The sequence below is a fragment of the Mustela erminea genome, chromosome 4, assembly GCF_009829155.1.
Source record: "Mustela erminea isolate mMusErm1 chromosome 4, mMusErm1.Pri, whole genome shotgun sequence".
Classification (NCBI taxonomy): domain Eukaryota; kingdom Metazoa; phylum Chordata; class Mammalia; order Carnivora; family Mustelidae; genus Mustela; species Mustela erminea.
Window position 1 is genome coordinate 49,961,212 of NC_045617.1, and position 17,761 is coordinate 49,978,972.

General features: G+C 36.8%; 1 long non-coding RNA gene across 1 annotated transcript in view; it reads left to right on the forward strand.

Annotated features, from left to right (window-relative positions):
- The window catches only part of LOC116588316, a 49,885-nt gene that overhangs the window by 18,112 nt on the left and 14,012 nt on the right, over window positions 1–17,761 (forward strand). The window lies entirely within an intron of this gene.

Sequence of the window (17,761 nt, forward strand, 5' to 3'; positions counted from 1 at the left end):
TTCTTCCACAATTTTCCACATGTCTTCCTATTCCCTGAAACACTTTTTCTCTCTATTCTTTATTTAGACAGTATCTAATTTTACCGCAGGTTCCCAACTAAATATCACCTTTTTAGTGTGTCATTTCCAGATGTGTAGGTCTGTTTAGGTTCCCTTCCTGTATGTTCTATCATAATAGTCAATTTGATTTATTGCATTTATTTGTTGAATGTGTCTTCCCTGCTAGTCTGTAAATTAAATTCCTTGAGGGTAAGGAGAGTCTTCCTCATTCCTGTGCTCTCAGTTCCAGAGTTCCATACCAGGAATCCACAACCCTCCCAGGACTCTATTTTCCTTCCTGCTTTTGTCCTTGCCAAACCCCCCAGAACCTTTATCTCGTCTGGGAGAGGTTGAGAAACCTCTTCTTACACAGCCTGCTTTCTTCTGAATACTTTGTCTTTGCCAAGGCCAAATCTTTTGAAACGCAAAAGCACAGAATTGATCTTTGTGTTCTCTGTATTCTGCTGTTTCATCCCTCTGCCAAGATAATAGCTGATGGAATGGCAGACAAGTATGGGGTAGAGGAGTATGTTTGTTGGGGAGAGAAGAGCAATCCAATGTTATCTCAACCGTCAGTCACCTCACATTCATAGTTAGCACCTTACCCAAGGATGTTGACGTCTGTCCTCCATGACTTCTGGATCCAGTCCCACACTGCTTAGGTTCTCCCTTCAAGACTAAAAGTCTTATTCTCCCAGAAGCTGGGAATTTTGCTTGCTGATAGCCACCAGCTTTCAGCTTTCTCTGGGAATTTCCCTCAGCCTTAGACAGCCTCCTTTCCTAGAGTGGGGTCCCTTCCCTTAAAGCATATCATATTCAGTATAAAGGCAGGCCGCTTTCCCTAACCCAATCCGAGGAGTTGGCTTGTCTTGTTGTGACTACATTACAGCCCATCTTCTTGAGCCTATCCTGCCTCCTTCCCTCCACTGGAAATGCCAGTCCCAAGAACAGTCCAGTAAATTTTGTGCACACAGATCTCTATCTCGGGGTCTCCTTCCTGGGGGCTTGTCCTGCAACAGCCAACTTTAGACTCCTTCTGCCTGTAAATAAATAAATATATATTTATTTATATATTTCCCAGTTCCAGAACCTAAAAATGATGGGGGGAATTCCAGGTGACTTAGAATCTTCTTCAAATAAACACGGTAACATGTCTAGAGTCTTCCTTCCTTCAAACATGGAAAAAGAATTATAGCTTATTTCTGTTAACTTTAAATTTTTGATACAGTCAATAGGGTATTGTTGCGAGGTGAGGGAAAAGATACAGGAGAAAAAAATTTTGCACATTTATCTTTTTCTGGATTGCACTGGAAAGGATTTTATGTGTGTGTGTGTAGAGAAAGAGAGAGAGAACTTATAGAATTAAAAATAATAAAAAAGTGTAAATGGAAGTGGCTGTTAATTTTTTAAACATGAATTATAAAATTGTATAAAATTCTCTAAAAACCAAAATAACTTAAGTCATCCTGAAGAGTGGAGCTGATATTTGTTATACAGACTATGAAATACTGTTTGCCAAATCTTTTAGTGCTAATTGCTTTTCACTGACAACTGAAGGAAATCAAGTTGAAGAGCAGGTAAGATTAAAAGACTACATCATTGTTCTTTTTCATGCAAAGAAACGATACTACTACTTTTTCCTGAGAGTTTAAAGATCTTAGAAGTCACATAGTCTCAAATCCTGGCCAGTGCAAGAATATCTTCTATGAGTTATTTTACTTTTGTCTAGAACACATAAATATGTTTCTAATACTAATTTTATATTTTCTTATTTTGAAGTTCAATTAATAATCTTTGTAAAATATCAGCTTGAGGCCCTGTGCACTACATTGCTTTTTATCACTCTTTGATTGTCTTAATATTAGTGCATTTACCTATCTTCTATTCAGTTTGGTCCGTGGAAACTATTACATGTAGCTAGCAACAAGTGTCTAAAAGAGATACATTGATTTACTTTGGTTTGCCTTCATACTTACACTACACTTAACTCATGTTCATGATAGTTTAGAAGGTATTCCTTCTTTGCTGAACAACTACCAAACAGAGGTGGACAGTGTCCGAGTAATGTAGTAATGTAGTATAATAACTCTCCTAAGGATTGCCTCATTATGGATTGATTATGCTGCCAAGAAGACATCTGTAATTTTTTTCCCCTGTGTGTGAGTGTATGCGTATGAGGAACAAGAGCTCAAATGGCCCCCTTGCTATATAGTTTATTATTATTTGCCTCTTTAGGAACACTAGAGCAATTCTATTCAGAACACAGAAATTAAAACCAAGTAATAATAATAGCCACTCTTTATAAGTGCTTCCTATGTTCTAGGCACCATGCTGAGTGTTTTACATACTTTTGGCCCATTTAAGCCTCATAACCCTGTGAGGTAGATATTTAAAACCCACATATTATAAATAAAAACCTGAGGCTTAGAAAGGTTTAAGTAATTTGCCTAAATTAACATAGCTGGAAAGTTATCATAAGTCATATCTGATTTTTTTTAGCCACCCTTCCAAAACTCTTAAGGATTTTCACTTCAGGTCTTGACTAACTTCTCCAGAAATAACCTCTTTGCCCTTAACTCTCTAAGTTTGAGTAACTCAATTCCATAACTTCTCCTCCTTTACACTTAAGAATGTTCCACACTCCTTCCCACTGCCCACTATCTTCCCTTCACCCAGCATCTCTCACTACTCAGCATTTTATCTCTTTGTTATCTGCTAGAGCTTGCTAACTGGATGACTAGCTGCCAAATAAAATCACGGGAGGAAAAGATAAAGCCTCTCGTTTTTCTCTCTTAAGCCTTCCCTCTCTTCAACTTCCTTCTTGGTGAGTGTTCAAGTTCTCCAGTTTCCTCAAGCAGACCCAGTGCTAAAAATAGCCCACTCTGTGGTAGTCCGGGTGGCATTTCCTGGGGAATGAGGGCCCCAGTAAGAACAACTGGTGGAGTGAGTGTGGGATCACCCTGTACCTCTCTCCTGCACCCGATGCCACGCCGCTCAGACTTCCGCAGGAATTTGTTCAGAGTCCCTTTTGGACAGAGCAGATCAAAAGGAACTGGTGTGTTTCCTTTCCTCTGATGAGAGTGGCATAACATATCATGGTTTCAAGGACATAAAATGAGTACAATTGTTGAGGTAGAAATATAATTCAAGCCTGTCAAACATACCATTGTTCCAACTAAGCAAAAAGGCTTGATGAGAAGTGTGAATTGTACTGCTAATGTTTAACAAAACATAATTAAACTCATTGCAAACTGTTGGAAGAAAATTGTTTCTCATACACACATAATATTTGGGGGATCATTTTTAAAGGAAGATTACATTTTTTAAAAACAGACTCCCTGCCAGGACAAAAATAGAAATGAAATTATAAAGAAAAAAATATATATATATATATAAATCCATAACCTCCTCAGTAATCTGTTATGAAATAATTTTAGTTTATCATTTTTATTATAATGGCAATGCCTGTTAACTTCTAAAAATTCTTTCTGATATTAAAGAAAAAAGTAAAAATTACACAAAATCCGCCCACACTGAGAAAAACAAATTTTGTGACAATCCTTTCTGTGTACACACCTAGGTCTGAGCCCATCAGCTCATTTCCCTAGCCACAGGGAATCAGAAATGTAGTCAGTTGCAGTCAACGAGATGTGAGAAGAATCTTGCTGAAAAGTTTTTTCCTCACTCTTAAGAATAGGTCATGAGAAGAAATTGGCTCTTTTTATCCTAGTAATTGTCAACTATTTTATCCTAGTCATGTCACTTCTAGAAAAACTGCAGTGTGCTTCTTAATACCAGCTTCAGGAGGAAGCCAATTCAAAAACTGGACAAAGATGAAAGAATCACAGAGAAATGATTTGGATAAAGACAATGAGTTAAGCCATTCTTAAAGGCCACACTGCCTCAAGACTTCCAGGCATGTGAGCCCATAACCTCCCCTCAGTTAAAGCCGGTATGACTTGGATCTCTTGGCACTTCAAGCCAAATGCATCCTAACTAACACAGCTATTTTTTGCTCTAAGAAAAATTTTAGTATGTATGTAGGGTCAATAATGCATTTTCTTAATAATCTGGTTACTAACTTGCTTTTCACGGTATCCCCAACGTACAGGTTATACACACACACTCCTAAATTTGATCTTTTAGAAAATTTTATAATTTAATTTTTTAGCTTTTAAGACTAATGCAACATTTTTATATATCATGTGAGGTAATGGTCCAATAAATGTTTTCAAACAAATAGCTAATTATGCAGTTTCTAATATGAAAACAAAATGAACCATTCTCTTCCTTTTGAAGTGAAATACTACCATTATCCTATATTAAGTTCCCATGTATCCTGCAACTTTTGATTTGGTCTACTAATCTATTAGTCTATTCTCATGCTAATACCCAACCATTTTGATTACATTGACTTGATAACATTTTAATATCTGGCAAGGAAGCACATCATTATTTTTCAAATTCATACATTTCTTAGCTTTTCTTGGACACTTATTCTCCCATATAAAATGTTAAGATAATTCAAATTTTTAAAAGCATAGAGATTTAAATTGGAATTTCATTAAGTGTATATAACAACATGGGCAGAATTGACAAACTTATGAAGTTAAGTCCTCTCTTGCAAGAATGGTGTATGTGTTTCCATATGTTGAGCTCTTGATAAGCTTTTAAGTAAGATTTTATGGTACTCTTCCTATAGGCCCTGTATTTTTCTTATTAAATTTATTTTAAAATATGTTAAAGTTTTGAGGTGCCTGGGTGCCTCAGTGGGTTAAGCCCTTGCCTTCGACTCAGGTCGTGATCTTAGGGTCCTGAGATGGAGTCCCTGCATCAGGCTCTCTGCTCAGCAGGGAGCCTGCTTCCTCCTCTCTCTGCCTGCCTCTCTGTCTACTTGTGATCTCCCTATCGAACAAATTAATAAAATCTTTAAAAATATGTGAAAGTTTTTGTGTTATTGTCTGTGGATTATTTCTTACATTTCTAATTCTGATTATTTCTAGTTTAGAACCATACTATAGCTTTTGAAATAAGTGATGCATACATAGTTCATAAAACAATTTCAAACTAGAGATTCTTGGGTTAATGTCTAAATGACATTTGCACTTGGTTTTGCAGAAGCAGTATTTATTATGTTTAGGTAGTCTCCTTTTATTCCTATTGATTGCAGCTTTAGTAGAAATGGCTGGTGAGTTTAGTCAAATGTCTTTTCAGCATCTATTAATACAGTTTTAATACATTAAAATAATGATGCAATAAGTTGTGTTATTGAAAAATTCCTGACGTGAAACCATCCTTGCACTTTGGCAACAAATTATACTGGGTCACTACTGATACATACTGGACTTTATTTGCTAATATTTCTATTAATAATTTTGTATCTGTGCTCTTTGTTTCTTTGTTTCTTTCTTTCTCTGTGTGAGAGAGAGAGAGAGAGAGAGAGCATGCACAGGAAGGCAGAGTGGCAGGCAGAGAGAGAGAGAGAAGCAGGCTCCCTGCTGAGGAAGGAGCCCAATGTGAGACTCGATCCTGGGACCCTGGGATCATGACCTAAGCCGAAGGCAGCAGCTTAATCAACTGAGCTATCCAGGTGTCCCTGTATCTATATTCTTAAGTGAAATTGGGCCATTACTTTCTTTTTCTCTTATTATATAGCTTTAGTACTAATATAAGGTCAACTTCATAAAATATATTAATCAGCTTAACATCATTTTCTATGATTTGGAATAGTTTAAATAACATTGGAATTATTTATTCCTTAACAATTTTAAATGTGTAAATGCACTTGTATTTTATTTGCTTAGTAAAAGAGTCCACAGTCAACTCTTGATTATGCCCAAGAATACATACCCTCTTAAGAATATTATGGTCAAGACAGAAAAGAAAATGGATATGTCAAGTTGAGGTGAACAAAAATCAAAAGTAACTTACCTCCCCATCTCTTACCCCCATGATAATGGCTCAAGGTGAGTACTTTTACATTCCACTTCAGGAAAGAAAACATCTTACCTTTTATTTCTCTTATCCTGCCTTTACTGGTTCTCCTTAAAAAAAAAAAAATTGTCCAAAGTGACTTTGGGACCCTTCATTCATATATACCCACAGATTTTGTTTAATTGAAACTTCCTCTTTCTTCTATTCCTTGCTGCATTGACTAAACCATGGCTTTTTCTTGACAAAAGTTTCTGAAAACTCTTGAAAGAAGAAGCTATTCATATTTTCATGCTTTCTGTGTCTCCGCAACAAGTTTTAGGGAAGACAACCTTCCCACACTACTGAATTGCCAATCTTGAACCGTGCCGTAGTTATGCCTCTCCTGGTCATTACCCTATGATATCACTGCATCAACTGTACATCACATTAGCTTACAATCTTATTTCTTTTCTTTTCTTTTCCTTTTTTAGATTTTTATTTATTGATTTGAGAGAGAGAAAGCACAAGCAGGGGGCGTGGCAGAGGGAGAGGGAGAAACAGAATCCTGTAGAGCAGGGAGCCCAACATGGGGCTCAATCCCAGAACCCTGGTATCATGACCTGAGCTGAAGGCAAATGTTTAACCAACTGAACCACCCAGGCACCCCCACAATCTTATTTTCCTTGTTTCTCCTCAACATCTTGAGAATACACAGTGTTCACATTAATGATTCACCAAATCCCCATCTTGCAATTCCTTAATCTTTTTTCCATCTATAATGCTCATCTCCTTATTCCTCAACACCCACTTCCATAGCCACATAAATTCTGTCATTATAACAGTGTATGCTTACAGAACACTTTATACCAAGCACAATTCTAGAAGCTTTATGTATATTAATTCATTCAGTCATCACAAAAAATCCTTCAGTGTCACTTAGAATGTCCTTTGAGCTGACTGAAGCGTGGAAAAAAAAAATGTGACTAACTTGCCTAGTGTTGTGTAGCTAGTAATGGGCAGAGCTGCTTGCTCTTAGCCACTATTTTCTACTACTGTTTCTGTAAGCATAACCTTCTGTCTTTTAGCTATTTCTACACCAATAGTCCTGCTAAACTTTCCCTTTAATCCCATTAAAACATAGAGTTTCTTATGGAGTCTTTGGCTCTATCAGACTCCTTTTTTTTTTTTTTGAAGATTTTATTTATTTATTTTATAGAGAGAATGAGAGCACAAAGAGGGGAGTGGCAGGCAGAGGGAGAGGGAGAAGCAGGCTCCCCGCAGAGCAGGGAGCCCGATGCGGGGGTCTATCTCAGGACCCTGGGATCATGACCTATTCATGACTTGAGCTGAAAGCTGACACCTAAGTGACTAAATGACCCAGGCACCCAGATCAGACTCCTTCTTGACTTCACGTTCTTCTTATTTGGTTTTAACACAGTATTGTCAATCCCTTCAACTATACTTTCCCATGCCTCCTTAATTATTTAAAGATATCCTCTTTGTATCATAACTTATTTTACAAGCCCTACTATAGGCATTATTATTTGTTTTTGCTATTCTTTCTCTCAGGCTGGCAATCATACCTATAGTAAATGGCAACCTCGTGCTGACTGACCTCACTATAAATGCTTGACCAAAGACCCAGCTGGGCATTTGCCTACCACTGCTCAGCAGTATTTTCCCTCCTCTCTACCTGGCTGTCTTTCCCGTTCTGAAACAGTAACATTCCCCTTAACTGCTCAATAATTTTATTTCCCTCAATCTTACAACTCACCTTCTCAGCAGATGACTTAATTTCTAATATCACAAGAACATAGTGTCCATCATAAACTCCTTTAAATTCCCCTTATCAACCTCCAAATATTTCTGTAGTTTTGTCCCTCCTTAAACTTTCCTACATGTGTCATAGGAAAAAGAGGTCCCATTTCTCTCCAGACCCCTTAACTTATGATCTTGAGTCCATCTTCTTCTGCCTCCTTTGAATTGTATGCCCATTAAGCATTGACTTTCAGATTCGTGTTTTGGTCAGAATCATCTAGACTATATTACAAGAACAAATAATCCCCAAATCAAATGACTTAATTAAAAAATGTTTTTGTTTATTCCTTCCACCAAAACTATTGCGGATCTAGACAACTCTCCAGGGTAACTGTCTTTGATGTGGTGATTCATGAATTTAGGCAGCTATGATCATGTGCTTCCCCACACCAACATGAGGCCCCATTGGCTCCCATGTCAGGAGAAGAGAGACATTCGAAAATAACCACAGGGACTTTTCACTGTCTCACCTCACAAGTAACACATTGAATTTTACTCACAATTTATTCACCTGAACTACTCATGTGACCTTGCCTAATAGCTAGGGGGCTGTAAATGGAGCTTTCTTTGAAAACTCCAAATATGAAACAGATTTGAGGACCATGTAGAATTGTTTCTTCTACCTTTGTATCATTCATCTTTCATTTTGCTGAAATTTTGTCTCTGCCACAAGTAGGGCCAAGGCTAAACTGTCTTAAAAAGTGCCCACCCACCATCTCATCTACATACCTCCTCTGATACACTCCCCACATTCCAGCCACACTGCACTGGTTGATGTTACCCACATGCCTCATGCCATGTGCCTTATCGTATCTCCTCATGAGATTCCAGCTTCCATGCAGGTCGATGCTCCTATCTGGAATGTGTTTTCTACATCCCTGACCTCTATAGGCAAGGGATCCCTATTCATTCTTCAAAGCCAGCCCAAAATTTTATCTCTTTTCTGTAGCATTCCATAAGTCTTATAGAGAACTTATAGAGAGAAAGAAGGCTTTTGTGTCTGCAATTTATAAATAACTATTTTAAACTATATCCTAGTGTATTATAATTATTTGTAAGATTTCTTGACTTTCCATTTAGACAATGAGATCATTGAGGGAATAATCATATTTTATTGATCCATATGCTCACCACCTTACATTAGTAGTGCCTGGCACATAGCAGACTTTCAGTAAATGGTTAGTGAATAAATGGCTGAATAAATCCATGAGCATTAAAATATCTGAAAACTGGCATTGGAGAGTGTACATTGCAATTTTTGAGGTATTATTTATGTTAGAGTTATGTTTTATTTTTTAAAAAAGAAAACAAGTATTTATTTATTTTTTTATATAATTTTTTATTTTTTATAAACATATATTTTTATCCCCAGGGGTACAGGTCTGTGAATCACCAGGTTTACACACTTCACAGCACTCACCAAAGCACATACCCTCCCCAATGTCCATAATCCCACCCCCTTCTCCCAAACCCCCTCCCCCCAGCAACCCTCAGTTTGTTTTGTGAGATTAAGAGTCACTTATGGTTTGTCTCCCTCCCAATCCCATCTTGTTTCATTTATTGGAGAAGTATTTATTTTTTTTTAAGATTTTATTTATTTATTTGACAGACAGAGATCACAAGCAGGCAGAGAGGCAGACAGAGAGAGAGGGGGAAGCAGGCTCCCCGCTGAGCAGAGAGCCAGATGCAGGGCTCAATCCCAGGACCCCGAGATCATGACCTGAGCTGAAGGCAGAGGCCTAACCCACTGAGCCACCCAGGCACCCCAAGAGAAAACAAGTATTTATTTAAAAATTAGTTGGTAGCCAAAATAGCATGAAGTAAAGAATTACTAATAAAAGCGGGATATCTGGGTGGTTCAGTTGGTTAAATGTCTACCTTTGCCTCAGGTCATATCACTAGGGTCCTGGGATCAAGTCATGCACAGGGCTCTTCGCTGAGCAAGGAGCCCACTTCTCCCTTTGCAGCTGCTCCCCTGCTTGTACTCTCTCTCTCTCTCGCTGACAAATAAATAAGTAAAAATCTTTTTTAAAAAGTTACTAATAGCATTATTTATGCAACACTAAATAAAGATAGCATGACAAAAAATACATACTAAGCCAACTATCCATTTAAAGGAGTTAAGTGTATCCCAAAGTATATGTCAATATTTATGACACAATGCCTTGCAATAAAGGCTGAGATACCCTGGCATGCCTCCCATGACTGGTGACAATGTTTATAACATCAGTAATCTAGAAGTGCATTTTGCTTATATATGAGGTAAAGAGGTTATAAATAAACATAAAATGAAAATATTAATGCTGGAAAACAATTGACTAATTGATAATAATAATAATAAAGCTAACTAAATGTTTAAGGAAAGATCTTAAATATGCTGAGGAAGCTTATATTATTAGAGTTCTTTAAATTTAAATTTGAAATAGATGATAAGGCCTGGGCTACAAATAAAGCTAAAATTATAGGATATAATTTCAATCATTAATTTTGGACATTTCTATAATGCTTAGTCACTTGATTATCACATTCTACCATTTGGCTTGAAGAGTACAATAAGAATTATTATCCTCTGAATCTTTTTGTTGTTGTTGTTCTAAAATACAAGCACATAAACAAGAGGATCCTTGCCAAATAAGAATTTTATTCATTCATTCATCATAATCCATACCATAAAGAATTTAGGCAATGTGGACCTTACTTTTGTTAGAAAATGCTTTTTAAAAACTAGGATTCTTTCATACATTAAGTTCATTGTTAACGTTAAGTTCATCACAAGTCCCCAAGATGGAGACTACTGATAGTGATTATTAAGCTTGAGATATACATAGATAGATAGATAGATGATAGATAGATATAGATGATAGATAGATGGGTAGATGATAGATAGATAGATAGATAGATAGATAGATAGATAGATAGATATTGGTTGATCCACACTCTATGACTGGCTGGGCATAGCTCAGGAGGAACCAGGCAGGAGGCAGTCAGGAGGATAAATATGCACACAAACATTCAGCAAGGATTTTCCCTGAAACGGGAATCAGAAACCAAAAGGAGTCCCAGGTTAGCTTGGTTGAACACAGATGCAGAGGAAATCCAGAAGCTGGAACCAAGGATCAAAGGCAAGTTGGGCGCCAACAGAGTTACGGAAAAGAAAAGAAAAAAGGAGCAAGCAAAGGGAGTCTAGGTGAACAAGGTGGTGAGCAAAAAAATATACCAAGATAGAGAATCAAGGAGAGGTCATAGTAGTTAGCTGGAAATCAATTCATGCCAGAAGGAATGTTCAAAGAGCGACAGGGCCTGTTCAGAATTCTGCTGGACATCTCCTTCTGCTTCTACTTTTGTTTATTCTTAATCTCCCCATCCTGGGGTTTTTGATCCCAGGCCTTACAGGCATGAAGAATGATTTCTGACATTTCAACTCTTACAAACATTTTCCTTCTCTCCAAGAAAAAGAGCAAAGGTCTTAACATTTCAAAAATCCAAAGGTAAAAGCATGCAACTGAGAATTTTTTTAACACTGAGGACTTTAAAATTCATAGAAGCCTTATTTCCTCTATATGTTGTTTGAAATTTCATCCTGCAAGAGGAATATACATATATATATATACACACATATATACATATACACATATATATGTATATATGTATGTATATATTTATATGTATATTCCTCTTTTTTATGTTTATATATAAATTATATATAATATATGTATATTCTTTATATATATATATATATTCCCCCAGAAGACAGTAACTAAATTACTCATTAATCAATTGTATGCTCTGTTCCTTCTTAACTGATTTATCCATCTCCTGCTAAATTGGAACAAATGGAAAGTATTCAAGTCAACTTTTTGTTATTTTGTCTATGTTATGAAAGATTATGAAGGAAAAAAAGAATGACATCGCTGTCTGTGAGCTTCACTGACCTTAAAAATCAATCAGTCCTGTGGCCTTTTCCTTTTTTCTTGTTCTTTCCTTCTTCCCTTCCACCATTCCTCCTTCTCTTTCATCCTTCCTCCTTCCCTTCCTTCCATTATGTTAAAGAAATAAAGAAATAGGGAACATCTAGACATAACAGCTTAAAGCCCATGAGAGTCCTAATGTCATAGAGAGCCACTGGGAGTTTTTGAAAAAGGGTGAAGTTACTTGTTTTGTTTTGTTTTGTTTTTGATGGACTCTAGCTATATAGAATTAGATTAAATCATAATCTTTGTTTCATGTGATAGTCTCATCATTGGTCTATGCATGCCCTTTTATTTTATTCATACTAATTTATTTATAACATTATTATTATGTTATTAATATTATTGATTCCTAAAGGAATGCATTTACTCTACCAATTTAAAAATATATAATCATGGTGCATTAAGGAAAGAACGTACAAATCTATACAACTAATGGTCATATCTTGCAGTTACTGTCACCTAGGCAGGATTAAATTTTGGATTTGTTTCCAGGAGGAAACTAGGGCCAAGAATTCTTCCATGGAATAGTCCCTTCTTAGATAGCAAGGAAAGCATACCCCGGGTAAACTGTGAATGCCTGGAGAGAAGTGGGCATCATTTCTTCTCTTATTTGAGGCTCACAAATGGAAGTCATGATGATAAGCTACCTTCATTGGGAAGCAACTCTGCATCAGGGTTTTGTTTTAATATTCACAATAAGATCCTGATAATTAGTAGCCTATTACATAGGCATTCTTATCAGCATGGTTTAAAGGTAAACAGAGGCTCGAACAGGTTTAAAAGTTTAGCAGATGTAGCAATGCTAGTGAAGGGTGGGATCATAAACTTGGTTCTTGATGCAAAATTACAATTCTCACTCTCAGCAAGTTATACATTTACTCTGAGCTTCAGTTTCTTCAACTGTTAAAAAAAAATAGAGATACATTGTTACTAACTTAACACAGATCCTGGCACACAATTTCAAATTGTCCACAGATGAAATCTTTGAAGTGACCATAAAGATAAAGACAATGGACTGCCTCTTCAGGACTAGGGAGAATAGTATATTCCAACCAATTTCCTCTGTAAGGAAGAACTACTTTTTGTAAGAGAGAGTGGTTAAGAGCAAAAAGCCTCCATTTCCTCGCCAATAAAGTGGAGAGGGCAGTATCTGGCTTATAGAATTGTTATAAGAGTAAATGAGATGATACAAAGGAAGTATCAGAGCTTGCGAATAGTAAACATTCAAAACATTATAAATTATTAATATTGTTGTCATCATCATGAGAAAGCCATATATCAATCTTGGATTATACCTATCAAAAGTAATAATGCTGCTAACGGATTGAAAAATATAAAACTCCTAACCAGTTGTAAGTTATTCTTAAAAACAATAGTTTTTATACCCAAAATTTCTTGAAGAATTTTGCTTTGTAGGGTCCACCTTTCTAAGTAAAGGCCATACCAGATGGATACTGATTCTCCAAGACTTGTGTCCAAGGTGTTTATTCTGAAAACATGATTGGACACTCTGGAGGGGGCTTCAGCACATGTTTGAAGGAGTAGGGATCTGTGTAGACTGAGCATGGCACTCCAGAATACCATAGTCAGCTCCCATTTTGCTCTTAGACATCATCAAACTGGAAAAAATCACAGATAGCCTGAGAGCCTACATCTTTGATATGTGCATAATTTTGGCCATAGAGACATTTCATCTAATGAGGACTTTTTCTAATTAAAACAAATTAAATAGAAATAATGAGCAAATGATTTGGTTGTAATATATCAAGAATCAACTTAGGCTTTGCTTTTATAATTTAAACTAGGTGAATATACCCAAAACAGAAATGTGAAATACAATATAAGATATATTCCTGATCTTTCCAGTGCTGTGGACCTCCATATGTAAATCAGATAGTTGCTGAATCAAATGACATATTATTCAGAATCATATGACCATGGAGTGAAAAATCTGGATCATATTGCACATTCAGACCTAATAGCAGAATTTCATGGCTTTAATGAATAAGCAAAAGTGAAATATTTTACTATCTTCATCAAACATTCAAAAGATCATACTCCTACTGAGATTATTTATTATGATGATGATGCTTTTTATAAAGATCAAGTATGAGTAACCCCCCCCAAAAAAAACTTAAGCTGTTTCTAAGGGCATAACATTTAGAAACAACATATGGTTCCTGTAGTCAAGAATAGGTTCCTTAAATTAGCCAAAGACATTCACAGAGAAATGAGTTGGAGGAAATAGGATCATGGGCAAGAGGGAAAAAAATTGTCATCTCTCCTCCTTCTGCTCTTCATCTTTCCTTGCCTGGCTGAATATGGTATTCTTTGATACCCAATTTCAGATGTAAAAATAAAACAGGTGTTATTAGTCTCATAAGGAAGAGTCTTTTAATGCACTCACACTTTGTTTAGTTAATATTATAAATGTTATTGTAAAAAAAAGTATGCCAGATCATAAAACATAAATATTACATTCATCATTTAATAACCATGCATTGGTTGCCTTCTCTGTGCCCAGGGTTAGGCCCTAAGGGACAGCACCTGTTCTCTTCCTTATTAAAATCTAGTTGCAGTGAAAAAGACAGACCTAACTTGGCTTCTTTCGTTCCTGAGTTCTCTAATCTTTTCAGGATATGGAGAATCGTATTACATACCTGCTGAAAAATCCTTCAATGGTTTCCCGTAGAATAAAATCCAGACTGATTACTTTGTTTTATACAGTCCTGCACGATCATGCTTCTTCCTCTTAAATTTCAGCTCTTGCTGGTATCACTCACTGGCCTTCTTTCAGCCTCTCACATTTGCCTTGCTTCTTCCCATCTCGGAGCTTTACACATGTCTTTCCTCCATCTGGAACATTCACACACACACACGCTCACACACACACACCATAGCCAGCTTCTTCTCATTCTTCAAATTTCAACGTACATATCACCTCCTGGAGAGACTTTCCCTGAAACCCACATGTAAAATTAGTCACTTCATGTGCATTCTTTTATTCCCTACTATGTTCCTTCATTGTACTTACTGTGATTTGTAATCAAATCATTTACTTGTTCATTTTTTTATATATGTTTCCTTTATTGTACATGTATTTCTTAAAGACTTTATTTTTGGAGCAGTTTTAAGTTCATAGAAAAATTGGGAGGGAAATACAAAGATTTCTCGTAATCCTCTGCCCCCACACATGCACAGCCTCTCCCATTACCAACATCCTCCATCACGTGGTGGTGCAGTTTTACCATTGATGAACCTACATTGACACATCGTCACCCCTCAGATTCCCTAGTCTACATTGGAGTTTACTCTTGGTGTCATATATACTTGTTCATTCATCAGGGTATGCTTCTCCCACTAGATTATATATCCCATGAGGGTGGTGACAATCAGCAGGGCAATACCTGGCCCCTTGTATGTGTTCAAGGCATTTTATTGAAGAATGATTATTGAATAAATGACTAACTTATGAAGGAAGTAATTGCAGTGCAACATTTACACCAGCTTATGACAGTTTAGCATTAATTCTAGATATATATTTTAGGAAAGGCTTGATCAGAGTGGAATGGAATTTGCAGTAAGATCTTTCAGTAGAAGTGAAATAATCTAGCTTGGTAGGTTGTATTTTTCCAGGAGAATTCTTTTTACTAAGTTCAATAAAATGAAAGGGGAAAAAAAAAAAGATCCTTTGTGACCACCATTCCACTCCTTTGGATTATACAAAGTACAGAGGTGGCCTTGGCCCTGGGCAGCGAGCTTCAGGTAGGCAGGGCTTATTTTATGTGAGGAGGGAACTGAAATTTTCCTTAAGTGACTAAAGTAGTATAGTTGACTGGATCCTAAAACTCAGATTTCCTTCCAGCTCTTTCTTGCCCCACTCCCTTCACAAACCCTGAGACAGTAAACCGTAGACAATTCACACATTTAGCTATGGTTTTTCTCATACCTCTCATCTCAACCTAAAATGACTTTTAGGTATTTGTAGCAGGGTGTCTTTATATACTCAGGAAGGAGGAGGTGAGGTGTTTGCTTCTATGTTGTACATGTTTGTTTGTTTTTTTAAAAAATAATCAGAATTGTATTTATTTCCATCACTAAGATCGCCTGCTTTAAAATCTTGGCGTCACTGGGGAGAATTGAATATGTTAACTTCAGACGGAGTTCTGGACTATATACCCTTTCTCTACCGTGTTGGTAAAACTTGTAGAAGTTGAGGCCTTACATTTCAACTAAACCATTATTTTACAGATCTAACACACTTAAAAAACGCACACAGTCACACATTATTTGTCCTACATGCTAACAAAATTCTTTTGACCGTCATGGTTAGAAATTTCCCAGTAATGACATTTTAATTCTAATTCCTGGAAGTAAGTAGGTAAAAAGAACAGTTGAGTTAAGTAAGGCACTTGCCATATACACCATTAAATCAAGGTATATGAAACATTCTTTTATATAAACCTCTTCATAACTTTGCATTTAGTTATTTCCAAGCTAATGTAACTACCCTCTGATTTTAAAGGAATTATAGGCATGAATTTGTTATTTTCCCTTGGGAGAACTTGACAAAATTGGCTTGCTTTACTATTTATTTACATGTCATTGTAGCAGTGTTTAGAAATTCCCACAATAGCTCTCTTGAAGTATCTGAAGTTTGACATCCTCTTTTGTAGAAGTTGATTCACTCTTCTTTTTTTTTTTAATTAATTAATTAATTAAAAAATTTTTTTTTTATAAACATGTATTTTTATCCCCAGGGGTACAGGTCTGTGAATCGCCAGGTTTACACACTTCACAGCACTCACCAAAGCACCTACCCTCTCCAATGTCCATAACCCCACCCCCCCTTCTCCCAACCCCCCTCCCCCCAGCAACCCTCAGTTTGTTTTGTGAGATTAAGAGTCACTTATGGTTTGTCTCCCTCCCAATCCCATCTTGTTTCATTGATTCTTCTCCTACCCACTTAAGCCCCCATGTTGCATCACCACTTCCTCATATCAGGGAGATCATATGATAGTTGTCTTTCTCTGCTTGACTTATTTCACTAAGCATGATACGCTCTAGTTCCATCCATGTTGTCGCAAATGGCAAGATTTCATTTCTTTTGATGGCTGCATAGTATTCCATTGTGTATATATACCACCTCTTCTTGAACCATTCATCTGTTGATGGACATCTAGGTTCTTTCCATAGTTTGGCTATTGTGGACATTGCTGCTATAAACATTCGGGTGCACGTGCCCCTTTGGACCACTACGTTTGTATCTTTAGGGTAAATACCCAGTAGTGCAATTGCTGGGTCATAGGGCAGTTCTATTTTCAACATTTTGAGGAACCTCCATGCTGTTTTCCAGAGTGGCTGCACCAGCTTGCATTCCCACCAACAGTGTAGGAGGGTTCCCCTTTCTCCGCATCCTCGCCAGCATCTGTCATTTCCTGACTTGTTGATTTTAGCCATTCTGACTGGTGTGAGATGATATCTCATTGTGGTTTTGATGATTCACTCTTCTTTTAACTAGTTTTCATGTAAAGAATTTGGGACTCATTCTCTTCACAAACCCCATAATTACCTAGGCATAATGCTTCTCTGTATGTATCACATAACTGGGGAAAAATCATTTGTTTAACAAATGGGTATTAAGGGTCCGCTATGTGACAACTATTATGACAGGTAGGGAAGGGCCAGAACCAACTGAAAAGGGAAAACAGACATGAAAACATAATTTTGATACAGAGATAACTATAAGGCTACAAGGGAAGGTTGTACAAGGTTATGTGGGTGGCACAAACCTCTAGTTAAGGGAAGTCAGGAGGTTTTCTGGAGATGTTCAAGTGGGCATTGGAAGTAAAAGTAATAATTTTTCTAATGGATTAGGGCTGGAGTGTGATTAGGAAGAAATTGAGAAGACTGGACAATCCAGGCAGAAGAATCATTAAAATAAGTGTACAGGGGCATGAAACAATATAGTGCACAAGCTCAGCTTGGTTAATGCAACAAGTCTGAGAGGTGAGTATTTA